This window comes from Narcine bancroftii, chromosome 5 (assembly GCF_036971445.1).
Source record: "Narcine bancroftii isolate sNarBan1 chromosome 5, sNarBan1.hap1, whole genome shotgun sequence".
Lineage (NCBI taxonomy): Eukaryota > Metazoa > Chordata > Chondrichthyes > Torpediniformes > Narcinidae > Narcine > Narcine bancroftii.
The window spans coordinates 219,616,476-219,636,705 of NC_091473.1; the positions used below are offsets into that span (position 1 = coordinate 219,616,476).

A 20,230-nucleotide genomic window follows, 5' to 3' on the forward strand; every position below is an offset into this window, starting at 1 on the left:
CCCAATTTTGGCCGCAAGTCAGAGAGTACCTGTAATTACCCCCAGTTTGCCAGAGGATTGGGATTAACAGGATTGCTTTGAGAGTTCAATTTGCTGGATAGTGTCCTTTCATATTGCAGGAGGAGAGTTGTGAGGATGAAATCCAACAGTTGATGTGTTCGATAGTACTAGACAATTGTGTGGAGCACGAAGATTCTGGTTGATAGTTTGAAGTGATGGTGGAATCAGATACAATTATGACATTTTACAGGCATTTAGGCATGCACATAAATTGACAAGATATGACATTAAATTAATGCTTAATCTACTCTCAGATATACATGGCAAGAAAATCAGTTATTGCTCAATGACAAGATTGTTGATCTGTACAAGCTTAGATAAGGCAGTGTGAATGACTGACTACAGGCATGCCCTGTATAACACGGTTTCGAAAAGCATGGGTTTTACAACACGATTTGAAATTTTCCTGATCTGCAGTTTTAAATTTTCAACGTTAAAGTTTTATTGTTGTTGCTATTTAAACCACCTCAATACTTTGCAAGATCATAGTTTAAAATATTTGAAATATAGGTGCTGAGTTGTGGAAAAGAGAGAGTCAAGTGGCTGCGTTGAAAGTTATTGCCATCCCTGCCGTGATCGGGCTCCCTGCACTATCCCTCCGCTTTACACTGATGTAATCTGGTTTTTTCCCCTCTCTGCTCTGATGTAGCAGACCAGCAATTTTACAAACCACTAACAATGCCAGCTTGTATGGAGAGAAACCCCTGGAATTTGCTATGGAATAGAGAGAGTTAAGTGGCTGCGTTGAAAGTTATTGCTGTCCCTGCTGCGATCGGGCTCCCTGCACTATCCTGCGGTGGTACCGATCTAACTTAGGTAAAAATCTCATGTGGGTGATTTGATGCCAATCTATATTTTAAATAAACAATGTTCACTTATTGCCAATAATGATCAGGTTTGATGGGAACGCATTATATTTAAAGAGCATTGTACTAATGCTTTGAACGGTCTGGTGTTCCATAGAACTCAACTTGCTTGGAACGCATTAATAATGTTATACAGAGTAAGGTCAGAGTCATGAAACAATGCAACCGGGAATATATGGATAGCTCACAGTCAGTTGGTGTGAATTGACTAAGCACCCATTGTCTCTGGTGAAAGAGCATGCAACTTGTATGATGTAAATACAAGGCAATGCAATGCTGGAGAAACTCAGCAAGTCAAACAGTGTACTTTATATAGCAAAGATACATAACCAAGAAAAGGGATCATTCAAAATATTAGTTATGGATCACTATCTTTGCTATACAAAGTACACCGATTGATCTGCTAAGTTTCTCCAGCATTATTTTTAAAGAAAGAATGAACAGACTTGATGTGGACCCAAGAGACTGGTTTAGGAGGGCAAGGTTGGAAATCTATATACATACTTAATTGTATTTTGAAGAGTATGTGTTCCCTATTCAACAATATTGTTCAGTCAGCCCATCCTGCATGGCAAACAATACTGAAGCTTTTGGTGGACAGTCCTAATTATCATGGTTCTGGAGATGGTCTGAGTAGCCCATATTGTCACAAGTTTAGGAGAATGTGTATGGAGTCAATGGTACTGGAGTGAGTACTGTCGGACTCTGGCTTTACCCTACCCTCAATTTAGTGTATGTGTCGTCTGAGTCCAGCGTGCTCGTTGAATGAAGTGATAGGAGAAGGTATTTGGTTCAACAATCAGTTTATTACACAGCACAAGAATAAAGCTTAACAGAGCTCTGGGTCAGTCGTTAGTTCATAGGTCACCTGCACAGTGAGCTATTCCCCAAGACTGCCCTCTACTGTCCAATCTCTACAGTTTATATCTTCTTTTCTTCTTTGGCTTGGCTTCGCGTCGAAGATTTATGGAGGGGGTAAATGTCCACGCCAGCTGCAGGCTCGTTGGTGGCTGACAAGTCCGATGCGGGACAGGCAGACACGGTTGCAGCGGTTGCAGGGGAAAATTGGTTGGTTGGGGTTGGGTGTTGGGTTTTTCCTCCTTTGTCTTTTGTCAGTGAGGTGGGCTCTGCGGTCTTCTTCAAAGGAGGTTGCTGCCGCCAAACTGTGAGGCGCCAAGATGCACGGTTTGAGGCGATATCAGCCCACTGGCGGTGGTCAATGTGGCAGGCACCAAGAGATTTCTTTAGGCAGTCCTTGTACCTTTTCTTTGGTGCACCTCTGTCACGGTGGCCAGTGGAGAGCTCGCCATATAACACGATCTTGGGAAGGCGATGGTCCTCCATTCTGGAGACGTGACCCACCCAGCGCAGCTGGATCTTCAGCAGTGTGGACTCGATGCTGTCGACCTCTGCCATCTCGAGTACTTCGACGTTAGGAATGAAAGCGCTCCAATGAATGTTGAGGATGGAGCGGAGACAACGCTGGTGGAAGCGTTCTAGGAGCCGTAGGCGATGCCGGTAGAGGACCCATGATTCGGAGCCGAACAGGAGTGTGGGTATGACAACAGCTCTGTATACGCTTATCTTTGTGAGGTTTTTCAGTTGGTTGTTTTTCCAGACTCTTTTGTGTAGTCTTCCAAAGGCGCTATTTGCCTTGGTTGGCTTTCTTTGCTAGATTTCTTGCATAAGACTTATCACAAGTAATTTCCTGCTCTGCAGATATCTGGGGTGTAGAGCCCATCTTAATCCTCAAGGCCAGAATATCCTGTTGTTTTGATCAGAAATCAATTCATACCCCAGATATTTCTAATTATTTCTTTGTTCTCATTTGGCCATGTTCTTCTTGTCTACTCAACACCTCATTCTGCCTTCTACTGAGTTATTCCATTCTCTTTGTTTCTGACAGTCTCTATCAGGATTCTCTTTGTTCTTGTCTGGCCATCGTTCCTGTGCTAATCAACACCTCCTTTTGCCTTAACCTTCCTACTAAATTGTTTCATATATATCCTCTCTTTTGTATTTGGGGAGCAGACAATTCTAAACCTACTGTAATCAGCCAACTTTGCTATATACTGTGGCTGCCCCTTACTTACATTACTCTTTCCCTTCACCATGAGGTAAATATTAAATTGTTACATAGTACTGGATTCATGTATACAAACTGAATAGTACATAAGCATATATTCAACATATTTTCTATGATTAATTAACCCCTATATTCCAACACTACATACTACCCAAATGAGCAATATATTGAAAAGAATTCTGGGCAATCCATACATTTATGGTACTATTAAATATGCAGAAGGCCCAGAGTCAATAGTTATTCTGCTAATATCAACAAATAATCTGCGACAGGAACTCAACAGGTCTTGAAGTATCAGTGAGAGAAAAAGAATGGTCACCATTTTAGGTTGGAATCCTTCACCAAGGCCCTGTTGATTTCATTCTGTCAACATACAGCCTACCCTTAATGTCTCTGGGTGCAGCAGTATATACAATCAGTTGTGCTGCAGTTTGGCTTCAGCAGATAACAAACAATAATGTTAGAGATGTGCAATGATACTGGAGGAAAAAGAAATCAGGTTCCAAAGCAACTGGAGCAGGCAGTGTGCAGACCATGCAATTCATGGCATTGGAAAAAGTGATGGACATACAATGGAATTAATGATATCTTGCATAAATGTGTTCAGGTATACATCGACTTTTATTAGTGTGTGTTGACTTGCCCAAACCATCACTGGTATAGGATAGGGTTGGGGGAACAATGGAGAGAAAGAGTTGAGTCAATACTGCTGTTGTGTGCGATATCCCATGAAATCACTGGTAGTGCAGTGTGGGAAAACCTTACATCTAAGACCAGAGACAGAAAAAAGAGAAAATGAAAGGAAGAGTTGGGAGGCAGAGGAGAGAGCTTGGTGTCAGTGCTGAATAACATGCCTCTCTCCTTTTCCTCTACAATTTATTTCCCTTCTGTTCACCCCTCGCTCTCCCACACTCCCTTGTCCTCTCCTTCTGTCCCTTCATAGCCTCCCCACTACCCTCTGCCCATTCTCCATCCTTTCTCTACATTCCCTCCCACTCTGTTGTTATCCCTCTCTCCCTTTGTCCTACCCTTTCCATGCTTTCCCTTCACTGTTCCCTTTCCCATTCCCCTGCCATTCCCCAAAAGTAATAAAATTGATGAGTAGCATGTATGTGTAGGAAGCAATTCAAATCCAATCGTTAATGTAACAGAAAGATTTAGAGTTGTACTAACTGGGATGAGAAATGGATAAATAACTTGGATCTATTTTTACAGTTCCTGCATAGGAGAAGGCCACTCCGATATAAAACCTACGACCCAAGGACCTCGCTGCCACGTCCCAGCTTGCTTGGCCACAGCACACGAACCATGGGTGTAAAGGGTGGGGCAGTACTGCGCGCACTGCACTCCACCTAAAAGCTCCTTTGCGCAGGCCCGAGGACAGGTCCACGTCCTCCCCCTCCACGTCCTCCCCCTCCACGTCCTCCCCCTCCACGTCCTCCCCCTCCACGTCCTCCCCCTCCACGTCCTCCCCCTCCACGTCCTCCCCCTCCATGTCCTCCCCCTCCACGTCCTCCCCCTCCACGTCCTCCCCCTCAAAAGATGCTCACAAACTCAAGCTAGCATGCTGGAACATCAGAACCATGCTAGACAAGGCCGACAGACCTGAACGTCGGTCTGCCCTCATTGCACATGAACTCCTCAGACTTGACATCGACATAGCCGCTCTCAGTGAAGTCCGCTTTGCAGATGTAGGCAGCCTCCAAGAACGCGGCGCGGGCTACACACTCTACTGGTCTGGCAAGCCTATGGATGAACGACGCCTATCTGGTGTAGGCTTCATGGTCAAGAACTCCATTGCCTCCAAACTCGAAAACCTCCCGACAGGCCACTCGGACCCGATCATGTCCATACGACTCCCCCTTCAAAACAAGCGTCGCATCACCCTCATCACTGTCTATGCTCCAACCCTCCAGGCGGAACCAGCAGAAAAGGACAAGTTCTACACTGACCTGCGCAACCTCATTCAACGCACCCCTACAGCCGACAAGGTTGTCATCCTTGGCGACTTCAACGCTCGGGTCGGCAAAGACTCAGAAACCTGGCCAGGAATCCTGGGCAAGCATGGTGTCGGCAAGTGCAACGACAATGGGCGCCTCCTGTTGGAGCTCTGCGCAGAACAGTGGCTTGTCATTACAAACACCCTTTTTCAGCAGAGGGACAGCCTGAAGACTACCTGGATGCATCCCCGATCCAAACACTGGCACCTCCTGGACTACGTCCTGGTGCGAGAAAGAGACAAACGAGATGTGCTCCACACCAGGGTCATGCCCAGCGCGGAATGCCACACTGACCACTGGCTGGTTCGCTGCAAGCTCAACCTTCACTTCAAGCCAAAGCCCAGGAACAGTAAAGCCCCCAGAAAGAGGTTCAATGTTGGAAACCTGCAGTCAGCCGAAGTGAGAGGAAACTTCCAGGCAAACCTCAAAGCAAAGCTCGAGGATGCAATCCGCCTCACGGACTCGTCCCCTGAAACCCTCTGGGATCAGATGAACAGTACCATACTGCAATCCACTGAAGAGGTACTGGGCTTCTCCTCCAGGAAAAACAAGGACTGGTTCGACGAAAACAGCCAGGAAATCCAGGAGCTGCTGGCAAAGAAGCGAGCTGCCCACAGGCTCACCTTACAATGCCGTCCTGGCCAGAGAAGAAACAAGCCTTCCGTCGCGCATGCAGCCATCTTCAGCGCAAACTCCGGGAGATCCAAAATGAGTGGTGGACTAGCCTCGCCAAACGAACCCAGCTCAGCGCGGACATTGGCGACTTCATGGGTTTTTACGAGGCTCTAAAGCTGTGTACAGCCCCTCACCCCAAGTCCAAAGCCCGCTGCGCAGCTCAGACGGCAAAGTCCTCCTCAGCGACAAGATCTCCATCCTCAACCGATGGTCAGAACACTTCCAATCTCTTTTCAGTGCCAACCGCTCAGTCCAAGATTCCGCCCTGTTCCAGCTCCCTCAACAGGCCCTAAGGCTAGAGCTGGATGAGGTCCTCACCCGGGAAGAGACATATAAGGCAATTGAACAACTGAAAAGTGGCAAAGTAGCAGGTATGGATGGAATCCCCCCAGAGGTCTGGAAGGCTGGCGGCAAAACTCTGCATGCCAAACTGCATGAGTTTTTCAAGCTTTGTTGGGACCAAGGAAAACTGCCTCAGGACCTTCATGATGCCATCATCATCACCCAAAACTAAAACAAAGGCGAGAAATCAGACTGCTCAAACTACAGGGGAATCACGCTGCTCTCCATTGCAGGCAAAATCTTCGCTAGGATTCTCCTAAATAGAATAACACCTAGTGTCGCCGACAATCTTCTCCCAGAATCTCAGTGCGGCTTTCGCGCAAACAGAGGAACTACTGACATGGTCTTTGCCCTCAGACAGCTCCAAGAAAAGTGCAGAGAACAAAACAAAGGACTCTACATCACTTTTGTTGACCTCACCAAAGCCTTTGACACCGTGAGCAGGAAAGGGCTTTGGCAAATACTAGAGTGCATCGGATGCCCCCCAAAGTTCCTCAACATGGTTATCCAACTGCACGAAAACCAACAAGGTTGGGTCAGATACAGCAATGAGCTCTCTGAACCCTTCTCCATTAACAATGGCGTGAAGCAAGGCTGCGTTCTCGCACCAACCCTTTTTTCAATCTTCTTCAGCATGATGCTGAACCAAACCATGAAAGACCTCAACAATGAAGACGATGTTTACATCTGGTACTGCACGGATGGCAGTCTCTTCAATCTGAGGCGCCTGCAAGCTCACACCAAGACACAAGAGCAACTTGTCTGTGAACTACTCTTTGCAGACGATGCCGCTTTAGTTGCCCATTCAGACGCAGCTCTTCAGCACTTGACGTCCTGTTTTGCAGAAACTGCCAAAATGTTTGGCCTGGAAGTCAGCCTGAAGAAAACTGAGGTCCTCCATCAGCCAGCTCCCCTCCATGATTACCAGCCCCCCCACATCTCCATCGGGCACACAAAACTCAAAACGGTCAACCAGTTTACCTATCCCAGCTGCACCATTTCATCAGATGCAAGGATCGACAACGAGATAGACAACAGTCTCGCCAAGGCAAATAGCGCCTTTGGAAGACTACACAAAAGAGTCTGGAAAAACAACCAACTGAAAAACCTCACAAAGATAAGCGTATACAGAGCCGTTGTCATACCACTCCTGTTCGGCTCCGAATCATGGGTCCTCTACCGGCATCACCTACAGCTCCTAGAACGCTTCCACCAGTGTTGTCTCCGCTCCATCCTCAACATTCTTTGGAGCGACTTCATCCCTAACATCAAAGTACTTGAGATGGCAGAGGCCGACAGCATCGAATCCACGCTGCTGAAGATCCAACTGCGCTGGGTAGGTCACGTCTCCAGAATGGAGGACCATCGCCTTCCCAAGATCGTGTTATATGGCGTGCTCTCCACTGGCCATCGTGTCAGAGGTGCACCAAATAAGAGGTACAAGGACTGCCTAAAGAAATCTCTTGGTGCCTGCCACATTGACCACCGCCAGTGGGCTGATCTCGCCTCAAACTGTGCATGTTGGCGCCTCACAGTTCGACGGGCAGCAACCTCCTTTGAAGAAGTCCGCAGAGCCCACCCCACTGACAAAAGACGAAGGAGGAAAAACCCAACACCCAACCCCAACCAACCAATTTTCCCCTGCAACCGCTGCAACCGTGTCTGCCTGTCCCGCATCAGACTTGTCAGCCACAAACGAGCCTGCAGCTGGCGTGGACATTTACCCCCTCCATAAATCTTCGTCCGTGAAGCCAAGCCAAAGAAAAAGAGTGAACTTATTGAAATGTGCAAGAATATAAGGGTTAAGAACAGGGTGGATGTTAAGATCTTTCCACTAGCAGGGAAGTCTCAAATGTGTGAATAAAGTTACAAGATAAGAAAAGTGGTCATTTAAAAGTAAGGTGATTCAGAATTGCAAGAATGAGAGAGCAGGCTGAGAATTATAAAAACACAAAAGAATGGCTCAACTGTTTAAAGTTCTGACAGAACAAGGCCTGGACCATTACAACACCCCCAATGCCTCAGCACCCACTCTGCAACTGGACCAATAACTTTCTGACTTGCAGATTGCAATCAGTGAAGAATGCTGACAACACCTCTTTCACAAACACACAAAACAGCAGTTCCCCACAAAGGCTGTATAATCAGCCTCCTATTTTACGCCCTCTATATACCCCCTCCATAAATCTTCGTCCGCGAAGCCAAGCCAAAGATATACCTACGACTATGTGGCCACACATTGCTCTAATTCCATCTAGAAATTTGTAGCTAGCATTGCTATTGCAGTCTGGATCTCAAAAATGATGTATTGGGAGTTCAGAAGAGAGATAGAGGGACAATGTAAGCAAGACAAAGGACCATAGGCAGCAGGGAAAAGCCTGGGAACGAAAGGCCAGTGAGTTTAACATCTGTGGTTGGCAAGTTACTTGAGAGTATTCTGAGGGAGAAGATGTACAGCCACTTGAATGGACAAGAGCTGAGGGCAGAGCTGTAGACATTGTAAATATGGATTTCAGCAAGACATTTAATAAGGTTCCACACAATATGCTGCTCTGGAAAATTAGATCACAAAGCAAAGAACAAAATGGATAGCAAATTGGAAGAAAGCAGAGGTGATGGTGGATGGTTGTTTTTTTCAGACTGGAGGCCTGTGACTAGGATGGTTCAGTGTTGCCCTATTGGTGATTGCAATCTATATTAATGATTTAGATGAAAACATGGTGTGATGAGGAAGTTTTCAGATGACACTAAAGGGTCTGGTATTGTAGTTATTGATATTGCAGCAGGATTTTGATCAGTTGGGGAGATGGGCAGAGAAATAGATGATGAAATTTAATAGACAGAAAGATGAGGTGTTGCAGTTTGGGAGGTCTCATGTGGGTTGGACATGAGACCTCCCAAACAGTGAAGGGCAGGGATCAGGGAGTTATGGAATGTTATGGAGAAGAGAGATCAAGGAGTACATGTACGTAGCATCTTGAAAGTGGCATCACAGAAATATGGGTGGTCAAAAAGGATTTCATCAATTGGCTTTCACAGCATAGAAGTTGAAAGGTCATGTTTCAATTGTACAAGTCATTTGTGAGGAACTAGTTGCAATATTGCGTTTAATTTTAATGCTGCAGGACTCAGGAGCCTGAGCTGTAGGGAGAGGTTGAGCAGACTCAAATGTTTTCCTTGGAATGTAGGAGGATGAGGGCTAATCTTAGAAGTACAAAACTCATGAGAGCAATTGATCAGGTAAAGGCAGAGAGTCTTTCGCCCAGAGTAGGAAAATCATTAACCCAGATGACATAGGTTTCATGTAACAGGGAAGAGATCTAACAAGAAACTGAGGAATATTTTTTTTAAAATTTTACACAAAGGGTGGGAGAAAGTAAGGAATGGGCTGCCAGAGGAGGTGGTTGACTGAAGTACTATTGCAATGTTTAAGAAAAAATTGGATACACATAAAAAGGATAGATTTAGAGAGATTTATGCCAAATCCAGGCAGGTGGGACTAGTGTGGGCAAATTGGGCCAAAGGGTCTGTTTTGAGACTCTATGACTCTGGGAATCCAAGAATGGAGAAAAATCACTCCTCTGTCTGTATCCACAGTAGTCGGGTGGAGATAACAGACAAATTTAAGTTCCAAAAGGACTTGTCCTGGTCCAACCATGTTGATGCAATGGCACCTGCACCTGCACCTCTCAACTGCATCTACAGATGCACCATCAAAAGCATCCTGTCAGAATGAATCACTGCAAAGAACTGCTCTGCCCAAGACTGCAGGAATCCTGAGAGTAGCAAACACAGCTCAGACCATCAAATAAACCACCCCTCCCCTTCATCAACTCTTTAGAGGAAAACAGACAACATATTTGAAGACATCCTACCCCAACTACACTGTCATCTCCTTCCTCTCACTGGAAAGATGATTCACAAATGTGAGGTCACACATCAAATTCAAAGAAGATTTCTTTCCTGCATTATCAGATTCCTGAATGAACCTCTAAATATTGTTGCCTTTCCTCTGTTCTAGCTAACCTCTCTGTCTTTCTGTTCTGTGTTTTATTGGTATTCTGCACATGGGATGACTAGCTAAATTGCATGCAAAACAAATTTCTCACTTGTACTTTAGAACAAAGGACAATAAACTTGAAGTTGCAGTGTAAAACAGCAAGAACATGGCCAGACTTTAATGCAGCTGGTGAACAGTTTACAATAAAGAACAACTTACAGTCAAAATCAGCACAGAGAGAGAGTGGGCATACAGCTCAGAGAGAGAGAGCAGGTTGAGAGCTCAATGAAGTGACATTGTGGCTGAATATTTAAAGAAGCAAAAAAAAAGGTTTAGAATTTTAATCCACATATCACATCCATGAATTTAATGCATCAAGTAAAAGGATGACTAAAACAGCAAGGATGTGGGTCAATTACTTAAAAAAGGCTGGCAAGAGCTTAGGCCAACTGAGAGTGACAGGAGAGCAAGGGAGAATAGCAAGTTTGAAGCAACAATATGCATGTGGATTAAATTTAAAGCAGCAAGAAAATGGACTGAAAATTTAAACCTGTGAGGAATGCCTTGACATTTAAAGCAATAAAAATATGAAAAGCAAGATTAAAGCAGCAAGAACGTAATGATGGTTTAAAGCCAAATGACTTGTACAATTGAAAAATGACCTTTCAACTTCTATGCTGTGAAAGCCAATGTGATGAAATCCTTTTTGACCACCCATATTTCTGTGATAACACTTTCAAGATGCTATGTACCTGTACTCCTTGAGTTCAAAGTTCAATTTTATTGTCAGAGTACATACAGGACATAACATACTAACTACTCAGATTCTTTTTCCTGCAGCCAGGCAGAATTTCTACTTCTTGGTAACTGTAAACTGTACTCAGGAAGATAGGTATACCAAAGAGAGAAATGTAAACCAAGAAATATAAACAATCTGAACAAGTATTCATTAATAAATAATGTGCAAAGTCCTTAAATGAGTCTTTAATCATGTTAAAGCAGATTTTAAAAAGTTGAGTGTCAAATGTAGCATAGAAGCAATAAAGTGGGCCTTGAACTTAGTGATGTGATTAAGAGTTTAAAGTAGCAAAAATATTACTGAGAAAGACCCCAGTGCAAAACATTGAGAGAATTGACAGAGAGGGAAAAACAACAATAAACAGAACCAAGAGCTGAATGTATCACAGAGACCGACAGAAACAGAAGTAGCCAATTAGTAGGTGGACAAATGGTTTAAATTTATGAGACTTGCAGCTGACAGATTAAAGCTGCAGCAGAGGTTGAGGGAGATAAAGGGCCCAAGAATTTAATGCAACTATTGTGGATGGAAGTATTCTATCATTCAAAGAACTTAAAGCAATGAAAGATCCAGAAGAGATTCTAAGGAGCATGACTAAAATTTTCATCTAGGAAGAGATTGGGCAAGTATTGTATAACTTAAGGGATAGGGAGAGGAGGGTGCAAGGAGAGGAAAATAAGGTCTCTGTAAATCATATTACATGGAAAGAGAGTGTAAAATTCTATTGGATTTGCATGAGTCTTCGAAAAATCAAAAATAAAATATTCCAAAACAAAGTATATGCAGCGATGGAAGAGAAGTCCGGGACTTTGAACACTGTGAGAAAGTGGGCAAGTACATAGCACCAACAAAAGAGGAATCTGACAGCTAGTCTAAAGAGTGCAACACAATAACTGAAAACACCAAGTGACAAAAGTTGAGCCAAGACTTTAATGTAGCATGACAATAGACCAAAAGTTTAATGCAATGAAAAACTGGGCCAATTTATCTACAGCAGTGTGGGAACAGGCTGGATGCTGAGAGCAGCCAGAGAGCAGTCAAGTTCGTTATGCAGTTTCAAGCAGTGAAAATGTTAGCTCAGAATTTAAAATGGTGACGTAATGGTTTTGAGAGTTATGCCACAAAAAGACCAAGCAATTGAGGGGGCAGAAGAGTGAGCAGAGAGGCTGGAAGAGAGCATGGCAGATTGTGCGACTGCCAATGGCCCAAGATATTAGAACAGTGAAAACAGTGTTACAGACTTATGTTATTATTAATCTTTAGGTTATAATTTTTTAAAGTAATGTTTTGTGGGGTAGAGAGGGAAACACACACAGATAGCACACATACTGGAGACTGCTTGCCTGGAATAGTCATAAAACCACAGTTGATCGTTCCATTGAAAGTCTGAAACAATGAATGTTTGCTAAAGAAGACACTTGTAGCCATCTGCTATGACTCGTACTTTTGGAGAAATTGGAAATTGAAACCTAAAAATCATGTATTGCTCAAGAAAGTCATGTGATTCAAGACATTTGAAAAATAAGCCTTTTTAGTATTCATCCAGAATCATCTGGACACAGAATTGGAGTGGCTTCAGAGAGAAAGGCCATTTCGACTGCTTCTTTGTCAAGATAGAGAGCAGTGCTACTGTGACTTTTGACTGACCCATACGTGGGTAAAGAAAACAAGATCATTCTTGCATTTGGACCATAATATTTTTAATGGTTACTTTGTTTAAACCTTGCCTGGGTTTGTGAAAGCATTGTGGAAATCACAAGTTCCATAACCTCCATGCAAGAGAGGGGAATAGTGAAAAATAATTCTCATAAAGGAACATTTCTCTGGAAGCAACTCAATGAGAATCTGTGAGTTTTGAGAAGTCTGATGGCTCAGTGCCTCACCTTCTCCATAATTACTTTTAAACATCAGTTAAAGACTGAGTTTCAACACAAGATTTTTTAAGACTGAACTTTGAAACTGATTTTTTCAGAATTGTGCTTAAATTGTAATTGTTTGGGTGATCCACGCACAACTATTTGCCTGTAGTTGGGGATAAGTTTAGAGCAGTGGTTCTCAACCTTTTTCTTTCTACTCACTTTAAGTATTCTCTATGCTATAGATGCTCTGTGATTAGTAAGGGTTTGCTTAAAATGGTATGTGGGTGGAAAGGAAAAAGGTTGAAAACCACTGTTTTAATCATACTTAATTGACTCGTTATGTGCACGGTTTCATAACTCCAAAGGAAATGGGCCAATGACAATTTTTCTCAAGCAAAATATTTCAGTAACAATTGGGTCCAGAGCAGTGATTCTCAACTTTCCCTTCCCACTCACATCCCGCCTTAAGCAATCCCTTCCTAATCGCAGAACGCTGATGGCATAGGGATTACTTAAAGTGGTATGTGAGTGGAAAGAAAAAGGTTGAGAACCACTGGTTTAGAGTTAAGATATATTATTAATAAAAACAATGATCGTTTTGAAGATACCATTGTCTTGGTGAATTTCTATTGCTCTTGGTTCATGATGTAATACTAGCTGGGACCAGTATTTTAAGAATACAAGACAGTGGACAGGGATTACGTAGCAACACAGAACATGAACAGACTGTGTACAGGTACATAATAACCATATCACCATTCACGGAGTGGAAACAGGCCATGTTCGCCTTTTGAGTCCTCACCGGTTCACTAGAACAGCTCCACTAGCTCAAACCTCCTGCTCTCTGCCAATAACCCTCCAACCCCCTCACCTCCATGTACACATCCAACCTTTTCTTAAATGACAGAAGGGACCCTGCCGCAACTATCTCATTCTTTTATTCAAAACCCTTGGGACCAGACACTTATCAAAATTTAATAGAATAATATTAATAGCTGTATGTTAAGTAATTGCGCTGATTACAGATTCATGCAAAACAAAGAAAATCCAACTTGAAGGGTCTCTGGATGGGGGTGGGGGAGTGGGTTGCAGCAGGACTGGATGGGGGGTGACAATCAAATCAGTCAGTGGTATTCATTCACTTCTTCACTGTTGAACCTACTCAATCAGCACAGAGTCAAGAGCTGTGTTTTTTGCCCTATCCAATGTTTTCCTATTTTTCATTAGTCTCTCGTCATCACTGTCATTGTAAAACAACTCATCTTTCTGCTGCTTTAAGTCCTATATAATGGTAGTCCCCACACCATAATCCTCAGTAAGACTCTGCACAGATACACCACGATCAACCTTCTGCAATAACTCTACTTTCTACATTATCGATAATGATGGACGCTTCCTTTTCTGTTTCTCTGTAACCCACAGGGGACTCTGCAGCTCTTCTTGATATTTTCACAGTCTTCAAAGTCCGTGAGCAGCAGAAGCACATCTGACTGAGCATTGAGACATGGCACTGGGCGGGGTGGGTTGTGTCAGGATAGGTTTGGTACCAAACGCGAGCTTTGGTGTGCAGATCACATCCATGGAAAAACGTTTGGTTTTTGAAAGTTTGGATTAAAACTTGCGTACCTGTATTAAAAGCTGTTTCCGAGCAATGGCACAAGTTGAGAGTTTAAAGACAGGTGACAGCAAGGAAGCCAGAAGTGAGTAATTCAGTGACAAAGCAAGACCCAGACAGGAATTTAAAAAGAGCAAGAAAGCAAAACAATAGCCAAGATATCAAAACAGTGGTTGAGTGGATTGAAAGCTTCCATTAGTGAAATAGCAGGCCAATTTTTAGAGAGAGTGGACTGAGAATTTAAAACAAAAACAAATTGAGTACTTAATACACTCACAGCAGACCAAAGAATCACACAGCAAGGAAGCAGAAGAACAAACTACATACTCGAAGTATGACAGCACAAGAAAATAGGCCAAGTGCTTAAAGTGATTAAGACTGAAAGAATTAACGGAGGCCAAGATTTTAAAGCAAAGGGAAATCGAACTTCCTGTATTGGAAGAATGGTGAGACCATAACTGTATACAACATTTCAGATGTATTCATATCAGGATCCTGTATAATTAGAACTAGATGTATATATTTTAAGATATTTTTTCTCTTCTTAAATGGTCAAAAATCTTCATATTAACTTTCAATGCTTTAACATCAAACACAAAATAGTAGAGGCCATGATGTTTTGACCTAAATATACCTATCCAAAAAATGAAATCGTACCACATAACCCTCTATTTTTTCTTTCATTCATTTGCCTTTCTAAGAGTCTCTTAAATGTCCCTATTGTTCCAGCCTCCAGCACCACCCCTGGCAATAGATTCCAGGCACCCACAACTTTGCAGAAAGAAAACCTTTTTCCTGATGTCTCCCCTAAACTTTCTGCTGTTCACTTTGTACAGATATCCTCTAGTGTTTTCTACGTTCCTGCCCTGGGAAAAATGCACTCACTCTCTACCTTATCTATACCTCTCAAACTTGAAAACCTCTTGTCCTTCTTCACTCCAAAAAGGTTACCTCTGCTAACCTTGCCTCAAGACATTTTTTCCAATCCAGGAAACATCCTGGTAAATCTCTGCTGCGCCCTCTCCAAAGCTTCCACATCTGACCTGTGATGAGGTGACCAGAACTGAACACAATATTCTAAGTGTGGTCTCACCAGAGATTTATAGAGCTCCAACATTACCACATGACTCCTGAAACTCAATCCCCTGACTAATTAAGCCCAGCATACCACAAGACTTCTTAACTATCCTATTAATCTGCACAGTGTAAGGTAAAACATCATGAGATGGGAATGTGTAAGGAGTTACCCTGTACAGGGCTGTAACAAGATGTGAATGCATCCTTGTACTTACAAGATAAGAGAGACATTGATGGATTGAGAGGCAGGAAGCTAGCAGGGAAAGGATAGCAACAGTTTTAGTCATTGGACAAGTAATGATATGATGATGTTCTAAGCATGTATCCAAGGGTATAAAAAATCACCATTTTGCTGATAACGGCAGAATGCATTCTCCGACTAACATGGTTAGTTGCAAGTGTTACAATCCGGTAATAAAGAACAAAGAACCCTGATTTCGACTCAGTCTGGTGTTTGTCTCACTCATTCATGAACAAAGCAGACCTAACAACAGCAACCTTGAGAGACCTATGGATTTGAACCTCAAGGACACTTTGTCCTTCCACACTTATGTATCCTATCATTAACGATGTTCTCCACCTTCTGGTTTAACCTTCAAATGTGCATCATCTCATTTTTCTGGATTGAACCCATCTGCTACTTTTCTTTCCTCTCTGCATGCTGTCTGTATCTTGTTGTGATCTACAACAACCTTCAACACTGTCCACAACACCTCCAACCTTCATATCATTTTCAAACTTACTGACCCATCTCTCTCTCCATTTCTTTGCCCAGGTCATTTATAAAAATCACAGAGCAAGAGTCCCAGAACAGATCCCCACAGAACTCCACTTGTCACTGATCTCCAGGCAGAATACTTTCTTTTTAAAACATTTTTTATTTTTCACACTGTGAAGCATGTCAACCAAAATATGTACAAATGTTTCTCATTAAATTTACACAGTGACCTTTTCCCTTTTTTTCCCCCCCTTTCCCTCCCTCCCCTCTACCCACTCCCCCACAAAACCCAATGGTATTCAACATATACAATAAAACCACAAAACAATATCTTCACACAAAGGAAAATAAACAAGAAAAGTGCGTCGTCTATTTATTACACACTGAATCAAGTCGTTTTGTCTTATCTTTTTCATTTTAGGGGATGCAGGTCCTCGGCAAGCTCTCTCTGATATGTTCCATGTATGGTTCCCAAATTTGTTCAGACATTGTGACTTTATTTTTTAAAATTATGTGTTACGTTTTTCCAATGGAATACATTTATTCATTTCCATGTACCATTGCTGTATACTCAGGCTCGCTTCCATTTAACAAATTGACATTAAACATTGTTTTGCTACTGCTAAGGCAATCATAATGAATTTTTTTTGTGCTTTATCCAACTTGAGGCCTAATTCTTTACTTCTTATGTTATTTAAAAGAAATATCTCTGTTTTTTTTGGTATGGTATTTTTTGTAATTTTATTTAGTATACAATTTAGTTCTTCCCAAAATGTATTCACCTTCGCACATGTCCAAGTTGCATGTAATGTTGTTCCCATTTCCTTCCCACAGCGAAAACATCTATCTGATAATGTTGAGTCCCATGTTTTTAATTTTTGATGAGTGATATATACCCTGTGTAACCAATTATATTGTATCATACATAACCTTGTGTTTATTATATTCTTCAAAGTTTCAGAACATAACTTTTCCGATACTTCATTTTTTATCTTTATGTTTAAATCCTTTTCTTACTTCAGCTTAGGTTTATAGTTTATTTAATCATTCTCCTTATCTTGCAGCTTAATGTACATGTTCGTTATAAATCTTTTAATTATCATTGTGTCTGTAATCACATATTCAAAGCTGCTTCCTTCTGGTAATCTCAAGTTGTTTCCCAATTTATCTTTTAAATAAGCTTTCAATTGATGATATGCAAACATTGTACCATGAGTTATTCCATATTTGTACTTCAACTGTTCAAATGTTAATAAATTATTTCCCAAAAAACAATTTTCTATTCTTTTGATTCCTTTTCTCTTATCCCTTGCCACAACTCCCCTTTTCATTTGGATTGCAATCTTGCTCGAAGCATCAACTGATTTTGCAGTGACAGTTCTTCCCTCCCCCCCCCAGCCCTCCACAGAAAACACTTTTTTTTAAACACATATAACAAAGCTCTCTCTCTCTTTTTCCCACCCTTACTTCCTTCCTTCCTTTCTGTTTTCCCTGTAAAGAAGTAAAATATACATTGATTTTACATCTTTATATATGCTTTATCACCGTTCTTCATTCTTATTACACCTCTTCATCTCTTCTTCTGTCCTGCAAACGTTTTGCGAATTCTAGCCCTTCCTCTGGATCCGAGAACAGTCTGCTTTGCTCCCCGGGTATAAATATTTTAAACACAGCTGGATGTCTTAACATGAATTTGTAACCTTTTTTCCATAAAATCGTTTTCACTGTATTAAACTCCTTCCTCCTCCTTAAGAGTTCAAAACTTATCTCTAGGTAAAAAAATATTTTTTGACCCTTGTATTCCAATGGTTTATTGTCTTCTCTAACTTTATTCCTTGCCCGTTCCAGTATTTTTTCTCTTGTCTTATATCTCAAAAATTTTACTAAGATGGATCTTGGTTTTTGATGTACCTGTGGTTTCGGAGCTATTGCTCTGTGTGCCCTTTCTATTTCCATTTCTTCCTGTATTTCTGTCGTTCCTAGGACCTTTGGGATCCATCCTTTTATAAATTTCTTCATGTCTGTGCTTTCTTCACCCTCCTTCATGCCCACTATTTTTATGTTGTTTCGCCTACTATAATTTTACAACATATCAATTTTCTGAGATAACAACTCTTGTGTCTCTTTAATTTTTTTGTCACTTTCTTCCAATTTTTCTCTTAAGTCATTTACTTCCATTTCTACAGCCGTTTCCTGCTCTTCCACATTCTCTACTCTTTTCCCTATTTCTGTCATTACCAGTTCTAACTTTGCATTTTATCTTCTGTTCTTTTCATTTTCCTTTTAATTGCATTAAATTCTAATGATAACCATTCTTTTAGTGATCTCATTTGTTCTTCAAAAAAAGCTTTATCTATATTATGTCTATCAGTTTTACCTTCTATTTCTCTTTGTCCATCAGTTTTACCTTCTATTTCTCTGTGAAGATCTTGGTCTTCTTCTTCTGTGTCTGTACCTGTGTTAGTGTCTTCTTCTTCTTTCTTTGTGTCTGTGTCTCTTCTGTTTTTCCTGTGGATTTGTTTGCATGTCTTTCTTGGGCCTCTTCTTGCTGGGCCTCTTGTTGCTGATCCTCCCCTCTTGGGCTACTCCTCTGTTGTGCCTCCTGCCAATGATCTTCTTGCCGGTCGTCTCTCCATCTCTCTCCCACGTCGCTCCCTTCTCTGCTGCCTTTCTCGTCTTCCAGCTGAGTGCCCTGATGTCGGGTGTCCTTCAGCTTTCGCGCTGCGTCTGCCCACTGCTGGGACCCCCTCCCACCGGTGTCCTCTTTTTCCCTTGTTTCCATTGGTTGCGCACTTTTGTTTGGCTCTGAGAGCCATTTTTGAAATCCACTGGCAGGTGAGTCGCGACTCCGCAGGGCAGGCACTGACCTCCGGGGTCGGGTGCTCTTCGCCACCACAGTGTCCTGTTCCTTTGTGCAGGTAAGGCCTTCTTTTTTCTTCGGCGATTTTTCTACTTCTTTTCTTCTTGGATGCCATCCTCCTTCTCTTCTCTGTAACTTTTTCCTCTATTTCTTATATTTTATTTTTCTTTGATCCCTCCAGCCATATTGCAGGGTTTAGCATTACTGGTAGAAGTACTAGCCAGAATATGATTATGTACCGTGTGTTGTGTGTGTATATGGGTGCACTGTGCTCCGGAGAAATGCCTTTTCACCAGGTTACACATGTACAGTTATATGATAATAAATTTGAACTTGAATCCTGACCTACAATTCTGCATTGAGTTTGTATGTTCTCCCTGTGATCACATGAGTTTCCTCTGCATGCTCCAGCTCCCTCCTACACCATAAAAACATTCATAGGTTAATTAGTCGCTGAATAATTGCCTTCAGACTGCAGAATGAGTGGCAAAATGGGAGCGTGGAGAGAATTAAATGGGTTGGTGCAAATGATGGTTGGCGTGGACTCAGTGGGGTGAAAGGCTAATTTCTGTTTTGATGCCAAACATCATTTGATCATTTGTAGGAAGTGGCTGGATGTGTGGGGAGTAACACTGATCATAGTCTACAATTTTGTTCTAGACAAATATGGAGCAAAAAATAAACCACTAGAAGAACTCAGCAGGTCATGCACTATCTGCAGGAGCAAGGGATGACTGACGTTTTAGTTCAAGATCAGAGTCAGAACTGAGAATGTAATGGGAAGGTAGTCAGTATGTAGAAGTGATAGGAAGGATAAGAGAGAGGCTGGTCAGTGTTACGTGGAATCAGATGAAAAAGAGATAGAGACAAGGGATAGATAGAACTAGTTGGGGAGGGGACAGAAAGGTGAACCATGGGAGAAGAAACACAGGTAGATAAGTACATGGGTGATAGGTAAATGGAACCATGTAGGTCTGAGAAGTTTAGGTAATGGGGTGCAGGAGGTGGTAAGAGAGAAAAGAAGAATGGAAAAGATGAGCAAAAAAAAACCCAACAAGCTGTCTGTCCTTATGAACAGCAAACCTTGATGATTCAACGCTTGTTCAATATTTGACAAGAAGCTGAAAATAAAAACCCAAAAGGGAGAAACAAATCAGTAGATTAGACAGCAACTGTGGAAAGAAAAAAAAGCTAATTTTTCAGACCCAAGACCAATATTAGAAAAAAGGAAAGAAAGCAAGTTGTTTTAAATTGTTGAAGGAATGGGAAAGGG

The 20,230-nt window shown here is 42.1% G+C and overlaps 1 protein-coding gene across 4 annotated transcripts in view; it reads right to left on the reverse strand.

Moving 5' to 3' along the window:
* Window positions 1–20,230, reverse strand: part of shisa4 (shisa family member 4) — a 69,856-nt gene that overhangs the window by 18,063 nt on the left and 31,563 nt on the right. The gene's annotated exons all lie outside the window — the stretch shown is intronic.